We start from the raw sequence: 16,935 nt of genomic DNA on the forward strand, positions 1-16,935 counted from the left end.
GTTAAAGTTAAAGTTAAAGTTAAAGTTAAAGTTAAAGTTAAAGTTAAAGTTAAAGTTAAAGTTAAAGTTAAAGTTAAAGTTAAAGTTAAAGTTAAAGTTAAAGTTAAAGTTAAAGTTAAAGTTAAAGTTAAAGTTAAAGTTAAAGTTAAAGTTAAAGTTAAAGTTAAAGTTAAAGTTAAAGTTAAAGTTAAAGTTAAAGTTAAAGTTAAAGTTAAAGTTAAAGTTAAAGTTAAAGTTAAAGTTAAAGTTAAAGTTAAAGTTAAAGTTAAAGTTAAAGTTAAAGTTAAAGTTAAAGTTAAAGTTAAAGTTAAAGTTAAAGTTAAAGTTAAAGTTAAAGTTAAAGTTAAAGTTAAAGTTAAAGTTAAAGTTAAAGTTAAAGTTAAAGTTAAAGTTAAAGTTAAAGTTAAAGTTAAAGTTAAAGTTAAAGTTAAAGTTAAAGTTAAAGTTAAAGTTAAAGTTAAAGTTAAAGTTAAAGTTAAAGTTAAAGTTAAAGTTAAAGTTAAAGTTAAAGTTAAGTTAAAGTTAAAGTTAAAGTTAAAGTTAAAGTTAAAGTTAAAGTTAAAGTTAAAGTTAAAGTTAAAGTTAAAGTTAAAGTTAAAGTTAAAGTTAAAGTTAAAGTTAAAGTTAAAGTTAAAGTTAAAGTTAAAGTTAAAGTTAAAGTTAAAGTTAAAGTTAAGTTAAAGTTAAAGTTAAAGTTAAAGTTAAAGTTAAAGTTAAAGTTAAAGTTAAAGTTAAAGTTAAAGTTAAAGTTAAAGTTAAAGTTAAAGTTAAAGTTAAAGTTAAAGTTAAAGTTAAAGTTAAAGTTAAAGTTAAAGTTAAAGTTAAAGTTAAAGTTAAAGTTAAAGTTAAAGTTAAAGTTAAAGTTAAAGTTAAAGTTAAAGTTAAAGTTAAAGTTAAAGTTAAAGTTAAAGTTAAAGTTAAAGTTAAAGTTAAAGTTAAAGTTAAAGTTAAAGTTAAAGTTAAAGTTAAAGTTAAAGTTAAAGTTAAAGTTAAAGTTAAAGTTAAAGTTAAAGTTAAAGTTAAAGTTAAAGTTAAAGTTAAAGTTAAAGTTAAAGTTAAAGTTAAAGTTAAAGTTAAAGTTAAAGTTAAAGTTAAAGTTAAAGTTAAAGTTAAGTTAAAGTTAAAGTTAAAGTTAAAGTTAAAGTTAAAGTTAAAGTTAAAGTTAAAGTTAAAGTTAAGTTAAAGTTAAAGTTAAAGTTAAAGTTAAAGTTAAAGTTAAAGTTAAAGTTAAAGTTAAAGTTAAAGTTAAAGTTAAAGTTAAAGTTAAAGTTAAAGTTAAAGTTAAAGTTAAAGTTAAAGTTAAAGTTAAAGTTAAAGTTAAAGTTAAAGTTAAAGTTAAAGTTAAAGTTAAAGTTAAAGTTAAAGTTAAAGTTAAAGTTAAAGTTAAAGTTAAAGTTAAAGTTAAAGTTAAGTTAAAGTTAAAGTTAAAGTTAAAGTTAAAGTTAAAGTTAAAGTTAAAGTTAAAGTTAAAGTTAAAGTTAAAGTTAAAGTTAAAGTTAAAGTTAAAGTTAAAGTTAAAGTTAAAGTTAAAGTTAAAGTTAAAGTTAAAGTTAAAGTTAAAGTTAAAGTTAAAGTTAAAGTTAAAGTTAAAGTTAAAGTTAAAGTTAAAGTTAAAGTTAAAGTTAAAGTTAAAGTTAAAGTTAAGTTAAAGTTAAAGTTAAAGTTAAAGTTAAAGTTAAAGTTAAAGTTAAAGTTAAAGTTAAAGTTAAAGTTAAAGTTAAAGTTAAAGTTAAAGTTAAAGTTAAAGTTAAAGTTAAAGTTAAAGTTAAAGTTAAAGTTAAAGTTAAAGTTAAAGTTAAAGTTAAAGTTAAAGTTAAAGTTAAAGTTAAAGTTAAAGTTAAAGTTAAAGTTAAAGTTAAAGTTAAAGTTAAAGTTAAAGTTAAAGTTAAAGTTAAAGTTAAAGTTAAAGTTAAAGTTAAAGTTAAAGTTAAAGTTAAAGTTAAAGTTAAAGTTAAAGTTAAAGTTAAAGTTAAAGTTAAAGTTAAAGTTAAAGTTAAAGTTAAAGTTAAAGTTAAAGTTAAAGTTAAGTTAAAGTTAAAGTTAAAGTTAAAGTTAAAGTTAAAGTTAAAGTTAAAGTTAAAGTTAAAGTTAAAGTTAAAGTTAAAGTTAAAGTTAAAGTTAAAGTTAAAGTTAAAGTTAAAGTTAAAGTTAAAGTTAAAGTTAAAGTTAAAGTTAAAGTTAAAGTTAAAGTTAAAGTTAAAGTTAAAGTTAAAGTTAAAGTTAAAGTTAAAGTTAAAGTTAAAGTTAAAGTTAAAGTTAAAGTTAAAGTTAAAGTTAAGTTAAAGTTAAAGTTAAAGTTAAAGTTAAAGTTAAAGTTAAAGTTAAAGTTAAAGTTAAAGTTAAAGTTAAAGTTAAAGTTAAAGTTAAAGTTAAAGTTAAAGTTAAAGTTAAAGTTAAAGTTAAAGTTAAAGTTAAAGTTAAAGTTAAAGTTAAAGTTAAAGTTAAGTTAAAGTTAAAGTTAAAGTTAAAGTTAAAGTTAAAGTTAAGTTAAAGTTAAAGTTAAAGTTAAAGTTAAAGTTAAAGTTAAAGTTAAAGTTAAAGTTAAAGTTAAAGTTAAAGTTAAAGTTAAAGTTAAAGTTAAGTTAAAGTTAAAGTTAAAGTTAAAGTTAAAGTTAAAGTTAAAGTTAAAGTTAAAGTTAAAGTTAAAGTTAAAGTTAAAGTTAAAGTTAAAGTTAAAGTTAAAGTTAAAGTTAAAGTTAAAGTTAAAGTTAAAGTTAAAGTTAAAGTTAAAGTTAAAGTTAAAGTTAAAGTTAAAGTTAAAGTTAAAGTTAAAGTTAAAGTTAAAGTTAAAGTTAAAGTTAAAGTTAAAGTTAAAGTTAAAGTTAAAGTTAAAGTTAAAGTTAAAGTTAAAGTTAAAGTTAAAGTTAAAGTTAAAGTTAAAGTTAAAGTTAAAGTTAAAGTTAAGTTAAAGTTAAAGTTAAAGTTAAAGTTAAAGTTAAAGTTAAAGTTAAAGTTAAAGTTAAAGTTAAAGTTAAAGTTAAGTTAAAGTTAAAGTTAAAGTTAAGTTAAAGTTAAAGTTAAAGTTAAAGTTAAAGTTAAAGTTAAAGTTAAAGTTAAAGTTAAAGTTAAAGTTAAAGTTAAAGTTAAAGTTAAAGTTAAAGTTAAAGTTAAAGTTAAAGTTAAAGTTAAAGTTAAAGTTAAAGTTAAAGTTAAAGTTAAAGTTAAAGTTAAAGTTAAAGTTAAAGTTAAAGTTAAAGTTAAAGTTAAAGTTAAAGTTAAAGTTAAAGTTAAAGTTAAAGTTAAAGTTAAAGTTAAAGTTAAAGTTAAAGTTAAAGTTAAAGTTAAAGTTAAAGTTAAAGTTAAAGTTAAAGTTAAAGTTAAAGTTAAAGTTAAAGTTAAAGTTAAAGTTAAAGTTAAAGTTAAAGTTAAAGTTAAAGTTAAAGTTAAAGTTAAAGTTAAAGTTAAAGTTAAAGTTAAAGTTAAAGTTAAAGTTAAAGTTAAAGTTAAAGTTAAGTTAAAGTTAAAGTTAAAGTTAAAGTTAAAGTTAAAGTTAAAGTTAAAGTTAAAGTTAAAGTTAAAGTTAAAGTTAAAGTTAAGTTAAAGTTAAAGTTAAAGTTAAAGTTAAAGTTAAAGTTAAAGTTAAAGTTAAGTTAAAGTTAAAGTTAAAGTTAAAGTTAAAGTTAAAGTTAAAGTTAAAGTTAAAGTTAAAGTTAAAGTTAAAGTTAAAGTTAAAGTTAAAGTTAAAGTTAAAGTTAAAGTTAAAGTTAAAGTTAAAGTTAAAGTTAAAGTTAAAGTTAAAGTTAAAGTTAAAGTTAAAGTTAAAGTTAAAGTTAAAGTTAAAGTTAAAGTTAAAGTTAAAGTTAAAGTTAAAGTTAAAGTTAAAGTTAAAGTTAAAGTTAAAGTTAAAGTTAAAGTTAAAGTTAAAGTTAAAGTTAAAGTTAAAGTTAAAGTTAAAGTTAAAGTTAAAGTTAAAGTTAAAGTTAAAGTTAAAGTTAAAGTTAAAGTTAAAGTTAAAGTTAAAGTTAAAGTTAAAGTTAAAGTTAAAGTTAAAGTTAAAGTTAAAGTTAAAGTTAAAGTTAAAGTTAAAGTTAAAGTTAAAGTTAAAGTTAAAGTTAAAGTTAAAGTTAAAGTTAAAGTTAAAGTTAAAGTTAAAGTTAAAGTTAAAGTTAAAGTTAAAGTTAAAGTTAAAGTTAAAGTTAAAGTTAAAGTTAAAGTTAAAGTTAAAGTTAAAGTTAAAGTTAAAGTTAAAGTTAAAGTTAAAGTTAAAGTTAAAGTTAAAGTTAAAGTTAAAGTTAAAGTTAAAGTTAAAGTTAAAGTTAAAGTTAAAGTTAAAGTTAAAGTTAAAGTTAAAGTTAAAGTTAAAGTTAAAGTTAAAGTTAAAGTTAAAGTTAAAGTTAAAGTTAAAGTTAAAGTTAAAGTTAAAGTTAAAGTTAAAGTTAAAGTTAAAGTTAAAGTTAAAGTTAAGTTAAAGTTAAAGTTAAAGTTAAAGTTAAAGTTAAAGTTAAAGTTAAAGTTAAAGTTAAAGTTAAAGTTAAGTTAAAGTTAAAGTTAAAGTTAAAGTTAAAGTTAAAGTTAAAGTTAAAGTTAAAGTTAAAGTTAAAGTTAAAGTTAAAGTTAAAGTTAAAGTTAAAGTTAAAGTTAAAGTTAAAGTTAAAGTTAAAGTTAAAGTTAAAGTTAAAGTTAAAGTTAAAGTTAAAGTTAAAGTTAAAGTTAAAGTTAAAGTTAAAGTTAAAGTTAAAGTTAAAGTTTAAAGTTAAAGTTAAAGTTAAAGTTAAAGTTAAAGTTAAAGTTAAAGTTAAAGTTAAAGTTAAAGTTAAAGTTAAAGTTAAAGTTAAAGTTAAAGTTAAAGTTAAAGTTAAAGTTAAAGTTAAAGTTAAAGTTAAAGTTAAAGTTAAAGTTAAAGTTAAAGTTAAAGTTAAAGTTAAAGTTAAAGTTAAAGTTAAAGTTAAAGTTAAAGTTAAAGTTAAAGTTAAAGTTAAAGTTAAAGTTAAAGTTAAAGTTAAAGTTAAAGTTAAAGTTAAAGTTAAAGTTAAAGTTAAAGTTAAAGTTAAAGTTAAAGTTAAAGTTAAAGTTAAAGTTAAAGTTAAAGTTAAAGTTAAAGTTAAAGTTAAAGTTAAAGTTAAAGTTAAAGTTAAAGTTAAAGTTAAAGTTAAAGTTAAAGTTAAAGTTAAAGTTAAAGTTAAAGTTAAAGTTAAAGTTAAAGTTAAAGTTAAAGTTAAAGTTAAAGTTAAAGTTAAAGTTAAAGTTAAAGTTAAAGTTAAAGTTAAAGTTAAAGTTAAAGTTAAAGTTAAAGTTAAAGTTAAAGTTAAAGTTAAAGTTAAAGTTAAAGTTAAAGTTAAAGTTAAAGTTAAAGTTAAAGTTAAAGTTAAAGTTAAAGTTAAAGTTAAAGTTAAAGTTAAAGTTAAAGTTAAAGTTAAAGTTAAAGTTAAAGTTAAAGTTAAAGTTAAAGTTAAAGTTAAAGTTAAAGTTAAAGTTAAAGTTAAAGTTAAAGTTAAAGTTAAAGTTAAAGTTAAAGTTAAAGTTAAAGTTAAAGTTAAAGTTAAAGTTAAAGTTAAAGTTAAAGTTAAAGTTAAAGTTAAAGTTAAAGTTAAAGTTAAAGTTAAGTTAAAGTTAAAGTTAAAGTTAAAGTTAAAGTTAAAGTTAAAGTTAAAGTTAAAGTTAAAGTTAAAGTTAAAGTTAAAGTTAAAGTTAAAGTTAAAGTTAAAGTTAAAGTTAAAGTTAAAGTTAAAGTTAAAGTTAAAGTTAAAGTTAAAGTTAAAGTTAAAGTTAAAGTTAAAGTTAAAGTTAAAGTTAAAGTTAAAGTTAAAGTTAAAGTTAAAGTTAAAGTTAAAGTTAAAGTTAAAGTTAAAGTTAAAGTTAAAGTTAAAGTTAAAGTTAAAGTTAAAGTTAAAGTTAAAGTTAAAGTTAAAGTTAAAGTTAAAGTTAAAGTTAAAGTTAAAGTTAAAGTTAAAGTTAAAGTTAAAGTTAAAGTTAAAGTTAAAGTTAAAGTTAAAGTTAAAGTTAAAGTTAAAGTTAAAGTTAAAGTTAAAGTTAAAGTTAAAGTTAAAGTTAAAGTTAAAGTTAAAGTTAAAGTTAAAGTTAAAGTTAAAGTTAAAGTTAAAGTTAAAGTTAAAGTTAAAGTTAAAGTTAAAGTTAAAGTTAAAGTTAAAGTTAAAGTTAAAGTTAAAGTTAAAGTTAAAGTTAAAGTTAAAGTTAAAGTTAAAGTTAAAGTTAAAGTTAAAGTTAAAGTTAAAGTTAAAGTTAAAGTTAAAGTTAAAGTTAAAGTTAAAGTTAAAGTTAAAGTTAAAGTTAAAGTTAAAGTTAAAGTTAAAGTTAAAGTTAAAGTTAAAGTTAAAGTTAAAGTTAAAGTTAAAGTTAAAGTTAAAGTTAAAGTTAAAGTTAAAGTTAAGTTAAAGTTAAAGTTAAAGTTAAAGTTAAAGTTAAAGTTAAAGTTAAAGTTAAAGTTAAAGTTAAAGTTAAAGTTAAAGTTAAAGTTAAAGTTAAAGTTAAAGTTAAAGTTAAGTTAAAGTTAAAGTTAAAGTTAAAGTTAAAGTTAAAGTTAAAGTTAAAGTTAAAGTTAAAGTTAAAGTTAAAGTTAAAGTTAAAGTTAAAGTTAAAGTTAAAGTTAAAGTTAAAGTTAAAGTTAAAGTTAAAGTTAAAGTTAAAGTTAAAGTTAAAGTTAAAGTTAAAGTTAAAGTTAAAGTTAAAGTTAAAGTTAAAGTTAAAGTTAAAGTTAAAGTTAAAGTTAAAGTTAAAGTTAAAGTTAAAGTTAAAGTTAAAGTTAAAGTTAAAGTTAAAGTTAAAGTTAAAGTTAAAGTTAAAGTTAAAGTTAAAGTTAAAGTTAAAGTTAAAGTTAAAGTTAAAGTTAAAGTTAAAGTTAAAGTTAAAGTTAAAGTTAAAGTTAAAGTTAAAGTTAAAGTTAAAGTTAAAGTTAAAGTTAAAGTTAAAGTTAAAGTTAAAGTTAAAGTTAAAGTTAAAGTTAAAGTTAAAGTTAAAGTTAAAGTTAAAGTTAAAGTTAAAGTTAAAGTTAAAGTTAAAGTTAAAGTTAAAGTTAAAGTTAAGTTAAAGTTAAAGTTAAAGTTAAAGTTAAAGTTAAAGTTAAAGTTAAAGTTAAAGTTAAAGTTAAAGTTAAAGTTAAAGTTAAAGTTAAAGTTAAAGTTAAAGTTAAAGTTAAAGTTAAAGTTAAAGTTAAAGTTAAAGTTAAAGTTAAAGTTAAAGTTAAAGTTAAAGTTAAAGTTAAAGTTAAAGTTAAAGTTAAAGTTAAAGTTAAAGTTAAAGTTAAAGTTAAAGTTAAAGTTAAAGTTAAAGTTAAAGTTAAAGTTAAAGTTAAAGTTAAAGTTAAAGTTAAAGTTAAAGTTAAAGTTAAAGTTAAAGTTAAAGTTAAAGTTAAGTTAAAGTTAAAGTTAAAGTTAAAGTTAAAGTTAAAGTTAAAGTTAAAGTTAAAGTTAAAGTTAAAGTTAAAGTTAAAGTTAAAGTTAAAGTTAAAGTTAAAGTTAAAGTTAAAGTTAAAGTTAAGTTAAAGTTAAAGTTAAAGTTAAAGTTAAAGTTAAAGTTAAAGTTAAAGTTAAAGTTAAAGTTAAAGTTAAAGTTAAAGTTAAAGTTAAAGTTAAAGTTAAAGTTAAAGTTAAAGTTAAAGTTAAAGTTAAAGTTAAAGTTAAAGTTAAAGTTAAAGTTAAAGTTAAAGTTAAAGTTAAAGTTAAAGTTAAAGTTAAAGTTAAAGTTAAAGTTAAAGTTAAAGTTAAAGTTAAAGTTAAAGTTAAAGTTAAAGTTAAAGTTAAAGTTAAAGTTAAAGTTAAAGTTAAAGTTAAAGTTAAAGTTAAAGTTAAAGTTAAAGTTAAAGTTAAAGTTAAAGTTAAAGTTAAAGTTAAAGTTAAAGTTAAAGTTAAAGTTAAGTTAAAGTTAAAGTTAAAGTTAAAGTTAAAGTTAAAGTTAAAGTTAAAGTTAAAGTTAAAGTTAAAGTTAAAGTTAAAGTTAAAGTTAAAGTTAAAGTTAAAGTTAAAGTTAAAGTTAAAGTTAAAGTTAAAGTTAAAGTTAAAGTTAAAGTTAAAGTTAAAGTTAAAGTTAAAGTTAAAGTTAAAGTTAAAGTTAAAGTTAAAGTTAAAGTTAAAGTTAAAGTTAAAGTTAAAGTTAAAGTTAAAGTTAAAGTTAAAGTTAAAGTTAAAGTTAAAGTTAAAGTTAAAGTTAAAGTTAAAGTTAAAGTTAAAGTTAAAGTTAAAGTTAAAGTTAAAGTTAAAGTTAAAGTTAAAGTTAAAGTTAAAGTTAAAGTTAAAGTTAAAGTTAAAGTTAAAGTTAAAGTTAAAGTTAAAGTTAAAGTTAAAGTTAAAGTTAAGTTAAAGTTAAAGTTAAAGTTAAAGTTAAAGTTAAAGTTAAAGTTAAAGTTAAAGTTAAAGTTAAAGTTAAAGTTAAAGTTAAAGTTAAAGTTAAAGTTAAAGTTAAAGTTAAAGTTAAAGTTAAAGTTAAAGTTAAAGTTAAAGTTAAAGTTAAAGTTAAAGTTAAAGTTAAAGTTAAAGTTAAAGTTAAAGTTAAAGTTAAAGTTAAAGTTAAAGTTAAAGTTAAAGTTAAAGTTAAAGTTAAAGTTAAGTTAAAGTTAAAGTTAAAGTTAAAGTTAAAGTTAAAGTTAAAGTTAAAGTTAAAGTTAAAGTTAAAGTTAAAGTTAAAGTTAAAGTTAAAGTTAAAGTTAAAGTTAAAGTTAAAGTTAAAGTTAAAGTTAAAGTTAAAGTTAAAGTTAAAGTTAAAGTTAAAGTTAAAGTTAAAGTTAAAGTTAAAGTTAAAGTTAAAGTTAAAGTTAAAGTTAAAGTTAAAGTTAAAGTTAAGTTAAAGTTAAAGTTAAAGTTAAAGTTAAAGTTAAAGTTAAAGTTAAAGTTAAAGTTAAAGTTAAAGTTAAAGTTAAAGTTAAAGTTAAAGTTAAAGTTAAAGTTAAAGTTAAAGTTAAAGTTAAAGTTAAAGTTAAAGTTAAAGTTAAAGTTAAAGTTAAAGTTAAAGTTAAAGTTAAAGTTAAAGTTAAAGTTAAAGTTAAAGTTAAAGTTAAAGTTAAAGTTAAAGTTAAAGTTAAAGTTAAAGTTAAAGTTAAAGTTAAAGTTAAAGTTAAAGTTAAAGTTAAAGTTAAAGTTAAAGTTAAAGTTAAAGTTAAAGTTAAAGTTAAAGTTAAAGTTAAAGTTAAAGTTAAAGTTAAAGTTAAAGTTAAAGTTAAAGTTAAAGTTAAAGTTAAAGTTAAAGTTAAAGTTAAAGTTAAAGTTAAAGTTAAAGTTAAAGTTAAAGTTAAAGTTAAAGTTAAGTTAAAGTTAAAGTTAAAGTTAAAGTTAAAGTTAAAGTTAAAGTTAAAGTTAAAGTTAAAGTTAAAGTTAAAGTTAAAGTTAAAGTTAAAGTTAAAGTTAAAGTTAAAGTTAAAGTTAAAGTTAAAGTTAAAGTTAAAGTTAAAGTTAAAGTTAAAGTTAAAGTTAAAGTTAAAGTTAAAGTTAAAGTTAAAGTTAAAGTTAAAGTTAAAGTTAAAGTTAAAGTTAAAGTTAAAGTTAAAGTTAAAGTTAAAGTTAAAGTTAAAGTTAAAGTTAAAGTTAAAGTTAAAGTTAAAGTTAAAGTTAAAGTTAAAGTTAAAGTTAAAGTTAAAGTTAAAGTTAAAGTTAAAGTTAAAGTTAAAGTTAAAGTTAAAGTTAAAGTTAAAGTTAAAGTTAAAGTTAAAGTTAAAGTTAAAGTTAAAGTTAAAGTTAAAGTTAAGTTAAAGTTAAAGTTAAAGTTAAAGTTAAAGTTAAAGTTAAAGTTAAAGTTAAAGTTAAAGTTAAAGTTAAAGTTAAAGTTAAAGTTAAAGTTAAAGTTAAAGTTAAAGTTAAAGTTAAAGTTAAAGTTAAAGTTAAAGTTAAAGTTAAAGTTAAAGTTAAAGTTAAAGTTAAAGTTAAAGTTAAAGTTAAAGTTAAAGTTAAAGTTAAAGTTAAAGTTAAAGTTAAAGTTAAAGTTAAAGTTAAAGTTAAAGTTAAAGTTAAAGTTAAAGTTAAAGTTAAAGTTAAAGTTAAAGTTAAAGTTAAAGTTAAAGTTAAAGTTAAAGTTAAAGTTAAAGTTAAAGTTAAAGTTAAAGTTAAAGTTAAAGTTAAAGTTAAAGTTAAAGTTAAAGTTAAAGTTAAAGTTAAAGTTAAAGTTAAAGTTAAAGTTAAAGTTAAAGTTAAAGTTAAAGTTAAAGTTAAAGTTAAAGTTAAAGTTAAAGTTAAAGTTAAAGTTAAAGTTAAAGTTAAAGTTAAAGTTAAAGTTAAAGTTTAAAGTTAAAGTTAAAGTTAAAGTTAAAGTTAAAGTTAAAGTTAAAGTTAAAGTTAAAGTTAAAGTTAAAGTTAAAGTTAAAGTTAAAGTTAAAGTTAAAGTTAAAGTTAAAGTTAAAGTTAAAGTTAAAGTTAAAGTTAAAGTTAAAGTTAAAGTTAAAGTTAAAGTTAAAGTTAAAGTTAAAGTTAAAGTTAAAGTTAAAGTTAAAGTTAAAGTTAAAGTTAAAGTTAAAGTTAAAGTTAAAGTTAAAGTTAAAGTTAAAGTTAAAGTTAAAGTTAAGTTAAAGTTAAAGTTAAAGTTAAAGTTAAAGTTAAAGTTAAAGTTAAAGTTAAAGTTAAAGTTAAAGTTAAAGTTAAAGTTAAAGTTAAAGTTAAAGTTAAAGTTAAAGTTAAAGTTAAAGTTAAAGTTAAAGTTAAAGTTAAGTTAAAGTTAAAGTTAAAGTTAAAGTTAAAGTTAAAGTTAAAGTTAAAGTTAAAGTTAAAGTTAAAGTTAAAGTTAAAGTTAAAGTTAAAGTTAAAGTTAAAGTTAAAGTTAAAGTTAAAGTTAAAGTTAAAGTTAAAGTTAAAGTTAAAGTTAAAGTTAAAGTTAAAGTTAAAGTTAAAGTTAAAGTTAAAGTTAAAGTTAAAGTTAAAGTTAAAGTTAAAGTTAAAGTTAAAGTTAAAGTTAAAGTTAAAGTTAAAGTTAAAGTTAAAGTTAAAGTTAAAGTTAAAGTTAAAGTTAAAGTTAAAGTTAAAGTTAAAGTTAAAGTTAAAGTTAAAGTTAAAGTTAAAGTTAAAGTTAAAGTTAAAGTTAAAGTTAAAGTTAAAGTTAAAGTTAAAGTTAAAGTTAAAGTTAAAGTTAAAGTTAAAGTTAAAGTTAAAGTTAAAGTTAAAGTTAAAGTTAAAGTTAAAGTTAAAGTTAAAGTTAAAGTTAAAGTTAAAGTTAAAGTTAAAGTTAAGTTAAAGTTAAAGTTAAAGTTAAAGTTAAAGTTAAAGTTAAAGTTAAAGTTAAAGTTAAAGTTAAAGTTAAAGTTAAAGTTAAAGTTAAAGTTAAAGTTAAAGTTAAAGTTAAAGTTAAAGTTAAAGTTAAAGTTAAAGTTAAAGTTAAAGTTAAAGTTAAAGTTAAAGTTAAAGTTAAAGTTAAAGTTAAAGTTAAAGTTAAAGTTAAAGTTAAAGTTAAAGTTAAAGTTAAAGTTAAAGTTAAAGTTAAAGTTAAAGTTAAAGTTAAAGTTAAAGTTAAAGTTAAAGTTAAAGTTAAAGTTAAAGTTAAAGTTAAAGTTAAAGTTAAAGTTAAGTTAAAGTTAAAGTTAAAGTTAAAGTTAAAGTTAAAGTTAAAGTTAAAGTTAAAGTTAAAGTTAAAGTTAAGTTAAAGTTAAAGTTAAAGTTAAAGTTAAAGTTAAAGTTAAAGTTAAAGTTAAAGTTAAAGTTAAGTTAAAGTTAAAGTTAAAGTTAAAGTTAAAGTTAAAGTTAAAGTTAAAGTTAAAGTTAAAGTTAAAGTTAAAGTTAAAGTTAAAGTTAAAGTTAAAGTTAAAGTTAAAGTTAAAGTTAAAGTTAAAGTTAAAGTTAAAGTTAAAGTTAAAGTTAAAGTTAAAGTTAAAGTTAAAGTTAAAGTTAAAGTTAAAGTTAAAGTTAAAGTTAAAGTTAAAGTTAAAGTTAAAGTTAAAGTTAAAGTTAAAGTTAAAGTTAAAGTTAAAGTTAAAGTTAAAGTTAAAGTTAAAGTTAAAGTTAAAGTTAAAGTTAAAGTTAAAGTTAAAGTTAAAGTTAAAGTTAAAGTTAAAGTTAAAGTTAAAGTTAAAGTTAAAGTTAAAGTTAAAGTTAAAGTTAAAGTTAAAGTTAAAGTTAAAGTTAAAGTTAAAGTTAAAGTTAAAGTTAAAGTTAAAGTTAAAGTTAAAGTTAAAGTTAAAGTTAAAGTTAAAGTTAAAGTTAAAGTTAAAGTTAAAGTTAAAGTTAAAGTTAAAGTTAAAGTTAAAGTTAAAGTTAAAGTTAAAGTTAAAGTTAAAGTTAAAGTTAAAGTTAAAGTTAAAGTTAAAGTTAAAGTTAAAGTTAAAGTTAAAGTTAAAGTTAAAGTTAAAGTTAAAGTTAAAGTTAAAGTTAAAGTTAAAGTTAAAGTTAAAGTTAAAGTTAAAGTTAAAGTTAAAGTTAAAGTTAAAGTTAAAGTTAAAGTTAAAGTTAAAGTTAAAGTTAAAGTTAAAGTTAAAGTTAAAGTTAAAGTTAAAGTTAAAGTTAAAGTTAAAGTTAAAGTTAAAGTTAAAGTTAAAGTTAAAGTTAAAGTTAAAGTTAAAGTTAAAGTTAAAGTTAAAGTTAAAGTTAAAGTTAAAGTTAAAGTTAAAGTTAAAGTTAAAGTTAAAGTTAAAGTTAAAGTTAAAGTTAAAGTTAAAGTTAAAGTTAAAGTTAAAGTTAAAGTTAAAGTTAAAGTTAAAGTTAAAGTTAAAGTTAAAGTTAAAGTTAAAGTTAAAGTTAAAGTTAAAGTTAAAGTTAAAGTTAAAGTTAAAGTTAAAGTTAAAGTTAAAGTTAAAGTTAAAGTTAAAGTTAAAGTTAAAGTTAAAGTTAAAGTTAAAGTTAAAGTTAAAGTTAAAGTTAAAGTTAAAGTTAAAGTTAAAGTTAAAGTTAAAGTTAAAGTTAAAGTTAAAGTTAAAGTTAAAGTTAAAGTTAAAGTTAAAGTTAAAGTTAAAGTTAAAGTTAAAGTTAAAGTTAAAGTTAAAGTTAAAGTTAAAGTTAAAGTTAAAGTTAAAGTTAAAGTTAAAGTTAAAGTTAAAGTTAAAGTTAAAGTTAAAGTTAAAGTTAAAGTTAAAGTTAAAGTTAAAGTTAAAGTTAAAGTTAAAGTTAAAGTTAAAGTTAAAGTTAAAGTTAAAGTTAAAGTTAAAGTTAAAGTTAAAGTTAAAGTTAAAGTTAAAGTTAAAGTTAAAGTTAAAGTTAAAGTTAAAGTTAAAGTTAAAGTTAAAGTTAAAGTTAAAGTTAAAGTTAAAGTTAAAGTTAAAGTTAAAGTTAAAGTTAAAGTTAAAGTTAAAGTTAAAGTTAAAGTTAAAGTTAAAGTTAAAGTTAAAGTTAAAGTTAAAGTTAAAGTTAAAGTTAAAGTTAAAGTTAAAGTTAAAGTTAAAGTTAAAGTTAAAGTTAAAGTTAAAGTTAAAGTTAAAGTTAAAGTTAAAGTTAAAGTTAAAGTTAAAGTTAAAGTTAAAGTTAAAGTTAAAGTTAAAGTTAAAGTTAAAGTTAAAGTTAAAGTTAAAGTTAAAGTTAAAGTTAAAGTTAAAGTTAAAGTTAAAGTTAAGTTAAAGTTAAAGTTAAAGTTAAAGTTAAAGTTAAGTTAAAGTTAAAGTTAAAGTTAAAGTTAAAGTTAAAGTTAAAGTTAAAGTTAAAGTTAAAGTTAAAGTTAAAGTTAAAGTTAAAGTTAAGTTAAAGTTAAAGTTAAAGTTAAAGTTAAAGTTAAAGTTAAAGTTAAAGTTAAAGTTAAAGTTAAAGTTAAAGTTAAAGTTAAAGTTAAAGTTAAAGTTAAAGTTAAAGTTAAAGTTAAAGTTAAAGTTAAAGTTAAAGTTAAAGTTAAAGTTAAAGTTAAAGTTAAAGTTAAAGTTAAAGTTAAAGTTAAAGTTAAAGTTAAGTTAAAGTTAAAGTTAAAGTTAAAGTTAAAGTTAAAGTTAAAGTTAAAGTTAAAGTTAAAGTTAAAGTTAAAGTTAAAGTTAAAGTTAAAGTTAAAGTTAAAGTTAAAGTTAAAGTTAAAGTTAAAGTTAAAGTTAAAGTTAAAGTTAAAGTTAAAGTTAAAGTTAAAGTTAAAGTTAAAGTTAAAGTTAAAGTTAAAGTTAAAGTTAAAGTTAAAGTTAAAGTTAAAGTTAAAGTTAAAGTTAAAGTTAAAGTTAAAGTTAAAGTTAAAGTTAAAGTTAAAGTTAAAGTTAAAGTTAAAGTTAAAGTTAAAGTTAAAGTTAAAGTTAAAGTTAAAGTTAAAGTTAAAGTTAAAGTTAAAGTTAAAGTTAAAGTTAAAGTTAAAGTTAAAGTTAAAGTTAAAGTTAAAGTTAAAGTTAAAGTTAAAGTTAAAGTTAAAGTTAAAGTTAAAGTTAAAGTTAAAGTTAAAGTTAAAGTTAAAGTTAAAGTTAAAGTTAAAGTTAAAGTTAAAGTTAAAGTTAAAGTTAAAGTTAAAGTTAAAGTTAAAGTTAAAGTTAAAGTTAAAGTTAAAGTTAAAGTTAAAGTTAAAGTTAAAGTTAAAGTTAAAGTTAAAGTTAAAGTTAAGTTAAAGTTAAAGTTAAAGTTAAAGTTAAAGTTAAAGTTAAAGTTAAAGTTAAAGTTAAAGTTAAAGTTAAAGTTAAAGTTAAAGTTAAAGTTAAAGTTAAAGTTAAAGTTAAAGTTAAAGTTAAAGTTAAAGTTAAAGTTAAAGTTAAAGTTAAAGTTAAAGTTAAAGTTAAAGTTAAAGTTAAGTTAAAGTTAAAGTTAAAGTTAAAGTTAAAGTTAAAGTTAAAGTTAAAGTTAAAGTTAAAGTTAAAGTTAAAGTTAAAGTTAAAGTTAAAGTTAAAGTTAAAGTTAAAGTTAAAGTTAAAGTTAAAGTTAAAGTTAAAGTTAAAGTTAAAGTTAAAGTTAAAGTTAAAGTTAAAGTTAAAGTTAAAGTTAAAGTTAAAGTTAAAGTTAAAGTTAAAGTTAAAGTTAAAGTTAAAGTTAAAGTTAAAGTTAAAGTTAAAGTTAAAGTTAAAGTTAAAGTTAAAGTTAAAGTTAAAGTTAAAGTTAAAGTTAAAGTTAAAGTTAAAGTTAAAGTTAAAGTTAAGTTAAAGTTAAAGTTAAAGTTAAAGTTAAAGTTAAAGTTAAAGTTAAAGTTAAAGTTAAAGTTAAAGTTAAAGTTAAAGTTAAAGTTAAAGTTAAAGTTAAAGTTAAAGTTAAAGTTAAAGTTAAAGTTAAAGTTAAAGTTAAAGTTAAAGTTAAAGTTAAAGTTAAAGTTAAAGTTAAAGTTAAAGTTAAAGTTAAAGTTAAAGTTAAAGTTAAAGTTAAAGTTAAAGTTAAAGTTAAAGTTAAAGTTAAAGTTAAAGTTAAAGTTAAAGTTAAAGTTAAAGTTAAAGTTAAAGTTAAAGTTAAAGTTAAAGTTAAAGTTAAAGTTAAAGTTAAAGTTAAAGTTAAAGTTAAAGTTAAAGTTAAAGTTAAAGTTAAAGTTAAAGTTAAAGTTAAAGTTAAAGTTAAAGTTAAAGTTAAAGTTAAAGTTAAAGTTAAAGTTAAAGTTAAAGTTAAAGTTAAAGTTAAAGTTAAAGTTAAAGTTAAAGTTAAAGTTAAAGTTAAAGTTAAAGTTAAAGTTAAAGTTAAGTTAAAGTTAAAGTTAAAGTTAAGTTAAAGTTAAAGTTAAAGTTAAAGTTAAAGTTAAAGTTAAAGTTAAAGTTAAAGTTAAAGTTAAAGTTAAAGTTAAAGTTAAAGTTAAAGTTAAAGTTAAAGTTAAAGTTAAAGTTAAAGTTAAGTTAAAGTTAAAGTTAAAGTTAAAGTTAAAGTTAAAGTTAAAGTTAAAGTTAAAGTTAAAGTTAAAGTTAAAGTTAAAGTTAAAGTTAAAGTTAAAGTTAAAGTTAAAGTTAAAGTTAAAGTTAAAGTTAAAGTTAAAGTTAAAGTTAAAGTTAAAGTTAAAGTTAAAGTTAAAGTTAAAGTTAAAGTTAAAGTTAAAGTTAAAGTTAAAGTTAAAGTTAAAGTTAAAGTTAAAGTTAAAGTTAAAGTTAAAGTTAAAGTTAAAGTTAAAGTTAAAGTTAAAGTTAAAGTTAAAGTTAAAGTTAAAGTTAAAGTTAAAGTTAAAGTTAAAGTTAAAGTTAAAGTTAAAGTTAAAGTTAAAGTTAAAGTTAAAGTTAAAGTTAAAGTTAAAGTTAAAGTTAAAGTTAAAGTTAAAGTTAAGTTAAAGTTAAAGTTAAAGTTAAAGTTAAAGTTAAAGTTAAAGTTAAAGTTAAAGTTAAAGTTAAAGTTAAAGTTAAAGTTAAAGTTAAAGTTAAAGTTAAAGTTAAAGTTAAAGTTAAAGTTAAAGTTAAAGTTAAAGTTAAAGTTAAAGTTAAAGTTAAAGTTAAAGTTAAAGTTAAAGTTAAAGTTAAAGTTAAAGTTAAAGTTAAAGTTAAAGTTAAAGTTAAAGTTAAAGTTAAAGTTAAAGTTAAAGTTAAAGTTAAAGTTAAAGTTAAAGTTAAAGTTAAAGTTAAAGTTAAAGTTAAAGTTAAAGTTAAAGTTAAAGTTAAAGTTAAAGTTAAAGTTAAAGTTAAAGTTAAAGTTAAAGTTAAAGTTAAAGTTAAAGTTAAAGTTAAAGTTAAAGTTAAAGTTAAAGTTAAAGTTAAAGTTAAAGTTAAAGTTAAAGTTAAAGTTAAAGTTAAAGTTAAAGTTAAAGTTAAAGTTAAAGTTAAAGTTAAGTTAAAGTTAAAGTTAAAGTTAAAGTTAAAGTTAAAGTTAAAGTTAAAGTTAAAGTTAAAGTTAAAGTTAAAGTTAAAGTTAAAGTTAAAGTTAAAGTTAAAGTTAAAGTTAAAGTTAAAGTTAAAGTTAAAGTTAAAGTTAAAGTTAAAGTTAAAGTTAAAGTTAAAGTTAAAGTTAAAGTTAAAGTTAAAGTTAAAGTTAAAGTTAAAGTTAAAGTTAAAGTTAAAGTTAAAGTTAAAGTTAAAGTTAAAGTTAAAGTTAAAGTTAAAGTTAAAGTTAAAGTTAAAGTTAAAGTTAAAGTTAAAGTTAAAGTTAAAGTTAAAGTTAAAGTTAAAGTTAAAGTTAAAGTTAAAGTTAAAGTTAAAGTTAAAGTTAAAGTTAAAGTTAAAGTTAAAGTTAAAGTTAAAGTTAAAGTTAAAGTTAAAGTTAAAGTTAAAGTTAAAGTTAAAGTTAAAGTTAAAGT

This window comes from Nyctereutes procyonoides, unplaced genomic scaffold (genome assembly GCF_905146905.1).
Source record: "Nyctereutes procyonoides isolate TBG_1078 unplaced genomic scaffold, NYPRO_anot_genome, whole genome shotgun sequence".
Taxonomy (NCBI): Eukaryota; Metazoa; Chordata; class Mammalia; order Carnivora; family Canidae; genus Nyctereutes; species Nyctereutes procyonoides.